The sequence below is a fragment of the Rhamphochromis longiceps genome, linkage group LG19 (genome assembly GCF_057381845.1).
Source record: "Rhamphochromis longiceps isolate RC_006_pf linkage group LG19, R_longiceps_female_GT1.1, whole genome shotgun sequence".
Lineage (NCBI taxonomy): Eukaryota > Metazoa > Chordata > Actinopteri > Cichliformes > Cichlidae > Rhamphochromis > Rhamphochromis longiceps.
In genome coordinates this window covers 25504358-25516759 of record NC_140575.1, presented here as the reverse complement: position 1 = coordinate 25516759, position 12402 = coordinate 25504358, and the positions used below count along the sequence as shown (strand labels likewise).

The 12402-nt window shown below is 42.0% G+C and overlaps 1 long non-coding RNA gene across 1 annotated transcript in view; it reads left to right on the top strand.

Annotated features, from left to right (window-relative positions):
* Window positions 1–12402, top strand: part of LOC146646868 (uncharacterized) — a 79447-nt gene extending 67045 nt beyond the window's left edge. The window contains exon 4 of the long non-coding RNA XR_014908938.1: window positions 12121–12402. This is a non-coding gene — a long non-coding RNA (uncharacterized LOC146646868). The remainder of the gene's footprint in view (window positions 1–12120) is intronic.

The window sequence follows — 12402 nt, the reverse complement described above, 5'->3', positions numbered from 1 at the left end:
GATTTCCAGCCTGGATTAGATTTGATGAGTGTTAACTGTGGAATTGATATAGCTGTAGGACTCTACCGATCGGTAGCTAATCAAGTAACATAGTATGTTAATGCCGTCACGCTTGGCCTTTGAATAGATGAGGTTTTACGCACTGATTTGACTCACTAAACCCAGTGATGGATCAAATTTTTAAAAATTCTGCTTTTCAATTTTTAAAGTTTGTACTGGAAGATAACCAGTGGAGGTAAATATTTATTTATAGGTGTTTCATATACATAATATGAATTTTAAAAGAGTCCCCATGCTGAAAAGTGTTCACATACACAGTTACAGGACAGGTTAGTTCAAGGTTCAAGGTTCTTTATTTGTCACATGCATAGTTATACAAGTATAACACACAGTGAAATGTAGCCTGACACGCTCCTCGACATGTGCAAAAATTGGGGGGGGTTAGAGGAAGAACATTATATATATATATATATATATATATATATATATATATATATATATATATATATATATAGTATATACATTGGGTGAATGTGCAGTAGTAGCAGCAAGCAGGTGAATTCTGTACTTTAATATGAATAGACATCTGACTATTTTACAGGATAGACAATATAAACATATTTAAAATTAAAGGAATTTGAAATGTACATTGTGCCTTGGTTTAGTGTCTGGAAGAGAGTCCTGTCTCAGTCAATTATAGATGATGTGAGAGGGCGGGTGTGTGTGTTTAGGGCCCGGATGGCTTGGGGATAGAAGCTCCTCTTGAGTCTCTCTGTCCTTGCCTGGAAGATGCGGAACCTTCTACCAGATTGCAGAAGTTGGAACAGTTTGTTGCCAGGATGGGACGGGTCCTTCAGTATCTGCGCTGCTCTAGTCCGGCATCTCCTGGTGTAGGTGTCCTGAAGCGGGGGGGAGAGCAATCCTGCAGCAGCGTTCTGCTGTACGGATCACTCTCTGGAGAGCTTTTTGGTCCTTCACACAGCTGTTCCCAAACCACGATGTCATGTTCTGTGTGAGGATGCTCTCCACAGCGCCTGTATAGAAAATCCTGAGGATCTTTGGAGAGACCCTGAACTTCCTCAGTTGTCGTAGGTGATACAGGCGCTGCCTAGCCTTTTTGGTCTGAACCTGAATGTGGGCAGCCCATGTCAGGTCTGAGGAGATGTGGACAATGTAGTAATTATAGTTTCACAATTTCTTTAGTTAGCAATCATTTTGGAATTAAAATATTAGTTTCTGTTTGTGTTCCTTGAAATAACCACTATTTAAGGGCATTGCTAAAAATAAAAATAGTAATAATTAGAAGTTATTTTGATATTCAAGTACAGGAAAGAAAACCTCTGTTTCCATTTTGCAATAGGCATTTCCTGGGTCTATCACAGTAATAATACCTAAATACTTATATATGCTGAGCAGTTTTTTTCTCAGAAAGATTCAAAATAACCATATAATTAGTGTGGATTAGTCTTCATTTAACAATACTTAAGTCAACTTAAAATAGATGAAAAGCTATCAAAGCAAACTCAAGGGGTTATGCTACAAAAGAGGATGAACAATATATAAATATGCCTTTAAAATACCCCCCAAAATTAACCAAAAACCTGCATATAGAGCAGTGGCCCTAATACGGAACCCTGAGGCACACCTTCATATACATGATCAAAGGGGAAGAAAACAGAGCAAAGTGGATACACTGTTCTAGTTAACAGGTAATTTGAAAAATCAGTATTGTGTGGTCTGGCCACCAAAATGAAATGGGCAGCTGTGTCAAATCCTCTGAATAAATGAAGAAATAAAAAACACAGGATGTGAAATGTGACATAAGTGTCTAATAATTGAGGTTAGATTTTGCCCTTAGTTTACTGTGATAGGCTGGTAACCGGTCCAGATGTAACTTGCATTTTTACCCCACCTCTATGACAGCTAGAATAGACTTCATCCCCCATGCAACCCTGAATTGAATAAGAGGTCCAATTGGTTGATATGTAATGTGTCAAAATCCACATCTAATAGCAAATAAAGTTACCAATTTATATAAATTTGGATTATTACTTTTTATGCTTTTTGTGTTGTCTTCCCACAGACTGAAATATTGTATCCTGAAGAAAACATAGACAATATTTGTTCTTCACCACAGGAAGACAGCAGAGAACATAAGCAGTTTTGCCCCAGCAGACAACATACTCACATATGCATTCACATACTGTGCGTGCTTTTGTTGTGCATGCACACCGAATCTTTTAGTAAGCCAAGGGAATACTTGCTTCCATCCCCTATTAAATATTGATGTTCTGCGTGGGACAAAATGAGTGAATAAGTCATGAAACACTGACAACACCACACTCAATGAAACAAAAAGCATGTGGACATTCGCAATGTGTGATGTGTGAATGTTACCGCAGAGAAAAGAGAGGAGAGAGAGATACAGCAAGAGAAAAAGAGAAAGGGTTTCCATTGTAACATCAGTGGTGGTCTAAATAAAAAATGAAAAATAAAATGAAAATGAAAACTATTTAGGATAAAGATTGGAACATTATATTTAGGGATTTGTTCATTTTGCTTGAATAAAGATGGTTTATCCATACCTTTGCCTTGGCAAGCTATATGTATGATTTGGCAGCTTCTTGCTAGACAAACAATCCCTGGTGGATCTCTTCTCTTTGAGTTGAGTTGAGCTAAACGACAGTAATTGAAAGATCATGGTTCATTGGCTGACATTGGCTCTAACAGGTGTAGAAATGGCTACTTCTTTTCCCCTGTCCCTGGTGAGCCCATTTTGCAGACATCACTTTTTTGGGGTCAGTGAGTTGATCCCAAAAATATGTCCTGCCAGAACCTTGCCATTTATCTGTGGGGGTACTCTGTGTCGAGCTCAGCATGGCTAATTCTCTCTGGGACTCCCCTCTGCTATGGAAGACAGACTTGACTGGCAAACTTACATATTATCGCCACAGTCCCCTTGTTCTGCCAGTGGAGAGCTCTCTGAATGGTCAGAGATGGTACGTTAGGCAAAGATGATTAGGTCTTCATGTTAACTACAGGCATAACTTCACAAAGATAGTAATTAATTAAAGAAGCTGCCTAGAATCACACATTTCATTTGTATCAGGTCATTTATGAGCACTGAAATCCAGTTTTCATCCACTGGATGTTTCAGGAGTGTGCCATAATGTTTTGGCAACTTTGCACTTGCCCCCCCCCCCCCCCCCACCCCGCCCTAACAATTTCCAATTTAACAATTTTTCAACTCTTTGACATCCAAAGAAGAACTTACTATCAAGATGAAAACCCTTTAAGTTGTTCACACAAAGTCTAAACGCACTTACAGAATGCCCCAACCCACGCCCTCAAAGCAATGTGTATTTTTTGGAACCAGTCCTTTCTGGAAGAAGAATTCATAGGGCTGTCAAGAGCCATACAGGGGTTGAATGTGGTCATTTATAAGAAGCCGACTGGAGCACAAAAAAAGCAAGAGAGGCCATTTTGGTGCTGTCAGTGGGTTTTGTGGCTCTAAAAGGCTGTGGTGATGTGCTCTGACACTTGGGGTCTTGTATGGTGCTTTTAAGAGCTCTGCGTGGGCAATCTCTGCATCACACGCTGCCAAGCAAGACAAAAACATACCTGTCACTAGCAAACACTACGGCTGCACTTAAAGCGATTGCTGCATGCCAGCAGAGGTCTTGGGGTGACTTTGTGACAATTTTGTTGTACAGTAAACCTTTTTTTGTTCTCTTTGGCTGAACATGACTGAAGCTATAGCTCTTTCTGTGCCACAAAGTTTGTTTTTGTGACTCTGAAAAAGAAGTGAATTTGCTGAATATTCTTGCAAAGTGTTGGAATGTATTCCATTTTTCCTTTTGGTCAACAGGACACAAAATAACATTTTGTTCACCTCGAAATTGCGAAATTTTTATTAAGCTCAGCATATATTTTTGGTGAGGTTTTCTTAACCTTATTGTAATAAACAGTTTTTTGTGGAATCCAATGCCATACAGGAAGGTCACAGTGTGCAAAACAAGCAAGATAAAGGACAAAAGAGAGACAATCCTCTAGTAGACCCCCCTCGTTTCCCTTCCTCTTGCTTTCTCTTTCCCCTCATCCTCTGCTACCTTTACTGGCTGCCCTATTAACAACTGGTACTGCGGCTTTAATTACGCCCCTGTGATCTCCAGGAGTGGCGGGCACGTGTCATCTCCTTCCCAGGGGAGCCTGGGTAATTACCAGCATCCATCCAAGGGCCGCTGCTCCTGTTCCTCGGTCGCCGTGGTGATAATCACACTGCCGCCACTAACATCTGTTCCTCGGGCGAGAAGTCCAAGTGGCCTAAGCCTGTCACACCCTGCCTTCGTGTCAGGCCTGACCTCTGACCCCACCCATGGCTCCATAGGGCTAATTTGTTTACTTTTAGAGACAGGAAGAGGCAAACTAAAATCCCTTTAGAATTTAAATTAGTGCGGGCTTGAATATGGGCACTCTGTGCATGATAATATATCGCACGGTAGGTTATCCATCCCTGATCAATGGTCTGTTCTTTTAGGCTTCATGTTTGGTTGATTATTACTTGAATCAACCAAGCTTCATGACACATTTGCCATAAATCCCAAAGGAAGTCTTAAATTTGCACATTTTCAAACAATTGATATGTTGTTGTTTACAAATGCTTACTATCCGGTTGTTCAGTGATGACGCGACGAATCCTACTTCCGGGTCTAAAGTAGTCTGCGTTTAATATGGCTTTTGTGTTGTTAACATGTTTAATGTTTTGTATTTTCTTCTATTTGATCTCAAAAAGCTCCTAAAACAGTCAGTGATCCCTGTTGACCTCCCTCGGCTTTTATTACCACTAATCATTTATTTAAGCTCAGTTTTTAAAACCTTAGGATGTAACTACAGCCCAGCCCATGCAGCAGTATATGAATGACTAACCTCGTATTGTGGATGGATTATCTCAGTTGTTCTCCTGGCTGAAGTTTGGTCCTTTTACAGCATCCTGCCATGCGATTACATTTGTTCCTGACCACCGAGAGCACTCACGTTAACTTTTATCGAGTGGAAAAAAAGTTAGCTTGTTTATATTATGCTAACATAGCTGTGTCGCTAGCGGTCACGTAGCACATCATTATATACCAGCTAGCCCAACTTCAGTAACCCTACAAACGTCACTGCTGTTTAGTTTTCTGTCTTCATTTATGCTGGAAGTGATAACAGAGCTGTACGTTTGAATTTGTTTCCAAAACCCCGCAGCCAGGACATGCTATATTGTATTTAGATAGAAGCTAGCGAGCTAACTCCCTGCTAACTTCTAACTCCGTTAAATGTCATAAATTCCGTTTTCATGGATGCCTGGATGTTAAACTCAATTGTTACACCTGGTAGAGCAGAACGCTGATCATTTTATTAAAGATGAAAGACTTTAGACAGTTTTTCAACTCTCAGTAATGCCACAGTGATCGTTTGATATATGGACCTGCAGCGGAGTTTAGACCCAGACACGGCTAGTGACGTCAGACTGAACAATCGGATTGCTTATTAAGTGTTCTGGTTAAAAGAGGACCGCAGATTTTAATTGGGCAATTTGAATCCACCCCAGCTAGATTAAAAATGTGCCATAGGATTTACAGAGCCGAGTTCTGTCCATGTTGTCTGGGTGTCAGAGCTGGTGATGTTATTATGCTACTGTATTGTCACTGGTTAACTGCTAACAGGAGGTCCTCATGAGGGCCAGTGGTTGTGGGGTGATCTTTCATATTTCTTCATTGGTTATGTGATGCAAAGAAGAAGTACCAGGCTGTTGGTATGGCTGCTTCATCTATCCTTTGTTTGTTTAGTAATCTTGGCAAAACTTGAAAGACTGTTCTTGAACACCCACTCTGGATAACAATGGGAGAGACAAAAAAGTTCACAATTCAAGCAAATGCTTGGAACTCGGCAAACAGCCAATCACCTGGAAAGGTAATAGACATCAAATGTATCCATTTTATTGCCAGAATGCACATAGTAACATCCCATACTTGACATTGCGAGCATGTCCCCACATAGCAGTCTTAAAAGCACCATTAAAAACTTCTAACAAGCCATTGACTGAAATTGTAAAATAATGGTCTTTAACGACATCCGAACAGGATTTTTATGTCATACATTAATCCAGAATTAAAATATAAAATTTACATTTTTGATGCTTTTAAAAGAACACACCTTTCTGCTGCAAGAAAAGGCTTTTTAGTGGGTTATAATGGGTATAGGTGAATTTCTCCATACAGAGTTTCTAGTCAAGACTTTTGTTTGAACCCCAAAGAAGTTGTAATAGGAAGATGAAATTCAGATCCTTTTTTTTTGGGTTGGATTAGGATTTCACAGCAAAGCAGTAACTTGTCCAGTTTAGTAGACATCTCGTCAAAGCGCTTCCTGCCATACGCAACACATTGCATTTCTTGGCCAAGTTTTCATGGGAATAGAAAGGCCTGCTTATGGAGCAAGAGCAATCAGCATACAAATCCTCAGAGACCAAAAAGCCATTTCCCTCTTTCTCACTGATGAGACCCAGCAGCAAGTTCTGCCCCTCTTGCAAACTTTTCCCATAATGAGAGCACTTAGACGTCTCTGACCACACTTATACGCAGCGAAAAGAGGGAGGATTAAATGTGGGTACGTTAGATGAAGGGATAGATACCCACTCTAAATGAAGATATATTGCATATTTGCAGCAGATGAAGTGGCAAAACTATAAAGCAGCACAGAGGTTTAAATAATGAAAAGCTTACTGATCAAAGGGAGAGGAAAAGTGATGTATTTAAGCAGGTCAGAATCTTTAAAAGCTGTTTTATTTATGCGCTTTTTAAAAGAAAGTCATAGTCAATATTTGGCAGCTGTGACATTAACGAGCAAGTATTATAAGGGAGGGGGATTCATAAATATGCATAAAGATATTAGTGGGGTGTTAACAGTAAGCACCTGTCTACTTAACCGTGACAGGAGCTGTGTGAGTGACTTTACAGAGACCCCTCCTCCTGACGGAGCCACATGTGTCCTTCTTTACTTAACGTCGCCTCTCCCTGCCAGTGACAGTGCTACTGACAACCCACACTTGGAAAAAAAGAGAACATGTTTTCAGAGATGTCAAACAGTGATGGTGAAAGCTCAAGGTTAGAGTTGCTCGTTCACTCGTTGGCTGGCACATTCGGCAGCCTGCCTGCCTGCCTGCCTACTCTTCCTTTGCACTCTGTGTATACTGGCTATTCGCATTGTGGAATTAATAATGCATTTTCATATTTTTTTCCCCATCTCAATATGTGGGGAATAGCATAGCATCTGTCAAGTCGAATTCTAAATCCAACTGTCGAAAGTCAAAGGGTTATTCTTTTTTTTTTCTTCTATTTTGTCATTGAGAGCTGAGAAGCTGTCAGGGGTATTAACTTTGACAGTGCATTCTTCTTTACCTCTGGCATGCGCATGATTATGTCAGACGTTTTATTAAAGAGGGTTAATCATCCTTCTTTGTCCCCTCTGTTGAAGCACAGGTTTTTATCTTCCTCCAGTCATAAAATGCCAAAAAACATTATTTGGAATTTCTGCAATAACCAGTTATGCTACCCAAAGCAAAACTCAAAATCACACCTCAGTGGCTGTCCCTTGTTGACAGTAGGTGGTAAAAGCAATGTTGAGGTAGAGGAAGAGAAAGAGAAGCAAGTAGAGTGGAGGAAAAAAGTGATGGCCATCTGGGATGACTCAACATCTATGCCAGGGATTGTTGAATGTAACACGTGCATCTCTAACTGTCACACACTGTAGGATGCCAGGCTCAGACAGATGCAGGACCAAAGGTGCTGTTGTTTACCGCTATGTTCCTTCTCTCCTGCCCTCCCTTCATCCTCCATCCTCCCATTCTCTGTTTATCTCTACGGGAGACAGGCCCCCTCGTGCTTCAGTAACGCAGGTGCTGTGTGGCTGATCTGAATGTGATGGCAGCAAAGAAAAAAAATGTTCTGGCGAGGAGATTGAGAGTTGTAGTGGGTCAAAACCCAACAAGCTGTGCTGGAAGGCCGTGCTCTTTCTCACCTCTCCATTTTTCCTAGCACCAGGTGGTGCATTGCCCGCTTCCACCTGCTCAGCTGAAATGCCACTCTGCCTCCCCTGGACGATCAACATGTGCCATGCAGATTACTTACTAAGGCAAAGAGGCAGACAAAGAGGACAAGGAGGTTGGTAAACATGCTGACCTTGTCACGGCTGACTTGTGCTTCCAGTGTGCCTTTAAAATAACTTTGAAAACTTCAAATGTAAACACAGTGTAAACACAGAGTCGGTGAATGATTTTAAATCATATGCACTAATGAATTTTGGGATACTTTCTGAAATACTTTTTAAAACAATAACTATTCTTTATGTGCTTCATCAAAACACACATTCTCAGACTTGAGAGTGTGTTATATTGTTCTCCCCTTCCTCTCACCCATCCGCTGTATTTGTTCTTTTCTATGTTTTGTGCACTTAAAGACAGAGAGATTTGGGCCTCTTGCACCACTTGGGACCACTGAGAGCCAACCTTCTCAGACTTCTGGCTAACCTTCATGTTCGATCAATAATTCTCCATAGAGGCTCCATCTTTGGAGTTTGTTTGATTCTGTTCTCCTGCTTGCCTTGCTACTTACATCACAGCTAAGATGATGAAATTTATCAAACTTGATGCTTTTAACCCAATATGAACTTGAGCAAATTCAGAAACGGGAGCAGAAAAGCACAGCAAACTTGTGTATTTTTGTCACAAATGCAGCCAGTTGTGGAGCTAAGACTAAGTCTTTATGCAAGAGGGAAGGTTTCCCACTCACCATCAGCTATTTGATACCCAACAAAAAAATACCTTTAGCCTGGAAGATGGATGGACTTTGGTTGATCTGACAGAGGTCAATGATTTCCCTTCCCATGTCAGCTGAGAAGTAAACACCGGGACACAGGCAGCTATTTCAGCTCTGTGTCTGGACCCATGAGCTCTGCTGTGAAGCTTAAGATCCCTATCTCTGAGAAAAGAAAAAGAGCCTGCCCGCCGTTCTTTCCCCCTCCCCTTCATCTCTGCCCCACACCACACCACCCCGTCCCCTGTCCTCTTACTTTCATTACGCATTTTTTGTTTATGCTTGGGCGCAACCGTGGCTGTTCCTGATGGTTTGAGGTCAGGCGTGACTGGCCACGGGTTACTCTAAATAAATACACACGGACTAGCCAGGAAGGAGCGGGTAGGCTGTACTTGCTGCCGAATCACCCTTGATTAATCAGCTGGCAGATTCAGGGTGACTTTTTGTGTACACTCTCCACCATCGCCATTCCTTCCCCCCCTCCAATCGACTCCCCACTCTCTCCAACCCACAAACCCACTGAAGGTGATGGAATCAGAGCAGCACAGACAGGGCAATCCAGGCAGCCAAGCAGATGGAGCGTTGCAACACAGTCCTGCATCTGCAATACGCATGATTATAAAACAAAGGCGCGCGTGTGCGCTCCTAAAGATGTACACAAAGGCACAAATAGGATTGCACACAAAACCTTCTGACCAGCTACTTCAGCTTGTGGTCTCTAACTAAAGTGACATAGTACTATTTTCAAGACCATAGTGGAAGCAGACTCATGGCCTGCTGTCTTATCCTGTGGAGCCAGCTAAGTGAATAAAAACGCATTATTACTCTGTGGATGGAGAATCTAATCACTAGAGACCGTCTAGTGATTTGATTAGATTTTTGTAACTCCAGGACTAGATTTTGCAGTTTTTTCAAATAAAAAAATGTGAATGCGTGCGCATTCGCACATACGCTCATAAAGGGATTGTAATGCCAGCAGTTAGTAATAATTATACGGTGCTTTTACAGCGCAGTAGCTTCACTGCAAAAACAGCTAGGTTGAAGTGTCCAATTGATCTGATTTGAAGCAACATCAATATAAACAAAAGCTTTACACACAGCAGGCTATAAGCTATAAAGTGTCATTCTCCACAGTATCCAGCTCTCACTTCACCTTCTTTCACCTCTTGCCTCTACCAGCCCATCAAGTTCACCTCACAGTGGAGTGCACACCAACCGGCACCTTGACTGGCATCATTAGGGGTGGTGCTGTTCTCTCACCTGTCAGCTCCGCTCGACCATGCCTCAGTAGTGCTTCAGATAGACCACGCAAACTCCTGTCACTAACGCTGACCCTTTCCTCTTGTCCAGGCTCTATAGTTCTACCCCTCACCCCTCTTTGCATTCCCTTTCGCCTGCCCTGGCATTCAGGCTCCTGCAGCTGCCATCCCAGCATCCAGCCCACTTCCCCCCTGCTCCTGCTTCACTTCAAGTTCTCAACCCCGACTTTAGACCTAGCCCCCGGCCTTAGCCCCCTGGCCCCCGTGCCTATGTTGCCCCCAGCATGGATGGACCTATCCTCGGGCAAGGTGTGGCCCCATGTGGCCCGCCTGTCCAGAATACAGGTTATCAGCTGTGATCACCGCAATAGACTTCTACCCGAACCTGCTGCCCTGAGGGGATGAAGAGAGTGAGAAACAGAGAAGAAAAGAGAGAGTGAGAGTAGACTGAGCAAAAGAGGAAGCTGATGAGTGAGGGGAGAAGTAGAATAGAAAAACAGAAAAGAGAGGAGGTAGTGATAAGGACGAAGTTTTGCCTGGAGGCAGGGATGAGGCAATCAGTACCCCTCAAAACCTAGCAGGCAGTTGGAGACCACCACAGGCATTTCTACAGAAGGAGAACATGAGGGGCTTTCAGGTGTGTGTCAAACACTAAGCAGCATGCTCTCTGTTCTCCGGTTCCTCTCCACAGCAGTGTGTTTTAACCACCCTACAGACAGCCTCCACAAAATCCAAACCAGACAGATCTACTGTTTTTTTGATGAATGCCTGATCCTAGAAATTTCTATAATCCTTTTCTTTTAATTTATCTTCCTTTCATTCATTTTATTTTCTTCTTCTTAACTTTTTATTCATTTGTGCAACTGCTGTGTTTGTTTATCCAGTTACCCTAAATTAACTTGAATGGATCTGATTATTGGGTGCTGTAACATTCTCAGTCCAACAGATTTCATATCTGTTGCTGGACAATTGTAAAACCAAACCATATGCCACCAATTGTTTCAAATTACCCTGGATCCAGATTATCAGCACTAAAAAACCTGTCCGAGTTTGAAGCATCATTAATTCTCCAGCCGTTTTGTTTGGCAATGAGATTGCCAAGAACTCAGTGAGTGTTGGTTTGTTATCGTGGTCGCAGACATTGTAATCAGGCCTCAATAATCACACTTCCAGAAGCGGAATGTGCCTGGGGCCCACGCCAACAGACTCTAATGTGGGGCACCGCGGACCGCTACCCTGCAGACACACGGGGCTGGCAGATGGAGGCTGCCATTAAACATGGACAATCAAAGAACACAATCGCTGAGCAATATGTCAGACACTGCCAACACAGAGAGGAAAGGGAGTAAAAGATGCAAGGGCTTAGTACAAATGTAGTATCATTATGGGAATCTGCATAATTCCTGATTACGGTGAATGCTGTGCATAAGATCCAACACATGGAACTTGTGCACGAAAAACGTGTCTTTACAAATACATTGTAAGTGGTCACTAAAAAAATATGACTGAAATCCAACCAGTCTCAACTAAAATCACAAGGCCAAAGGCTGCTACTGTCCATAAGTTCTTGACATCATGTCTTGTATGATACTGCTGGACGACTTGCTGAATTTTATGTGGCCTTTTTCTATTTTGCACAACTGGAAGCTCATCGACTTTAGCAGGCTTTCACCAGTTGGCATCAGTTCAACCATTGGTAAATTGCCTTTTGGTATGTGATAGATAAGGTATATAGAATAAAGCATTGTATGAATACTGTTAAATGTGGCTTGTAGCCAACAATGCTATATAAATGCTATTCCCAATGTTCTAGTGGCATGTCTACAGTCTAGGAGCATAAGCAATGACTAATACATGCTCTTTGATGTTGTCTACCAAAAAGGACAACATACTGTGGATTTAATCTTGAATCTATAATTTTATTCACAAAAACTTCTTTCATTTCCTCTTTTTTCCCCTTCACTTCAGACCCTCCGTGTTACGTGGTCTTATGTCCCTTCTTTGTGTTTCAGGACTTCAGGTTCCTGGTGTCTTGGAGGATGACTACAAGTATATCCTGTTTCACTTCCTGAGTGGACAGACATGCGGAGGCCCCAGTTGAACTGTTCGTGGGGTGGTAACCTCTGTAACAAACATGTTCTGCCATAATGCCATATATCTCGAAGTGACACAATTATTAGATATGTCAGCGTTAATGGCAGATAAACAAAGGTGAGCAAACAAAAAAGGACATGTCAGTCACAGCATACAACCACAGACTAGGAAAAGATGTAATGAGGCAACCTGTTAAATGA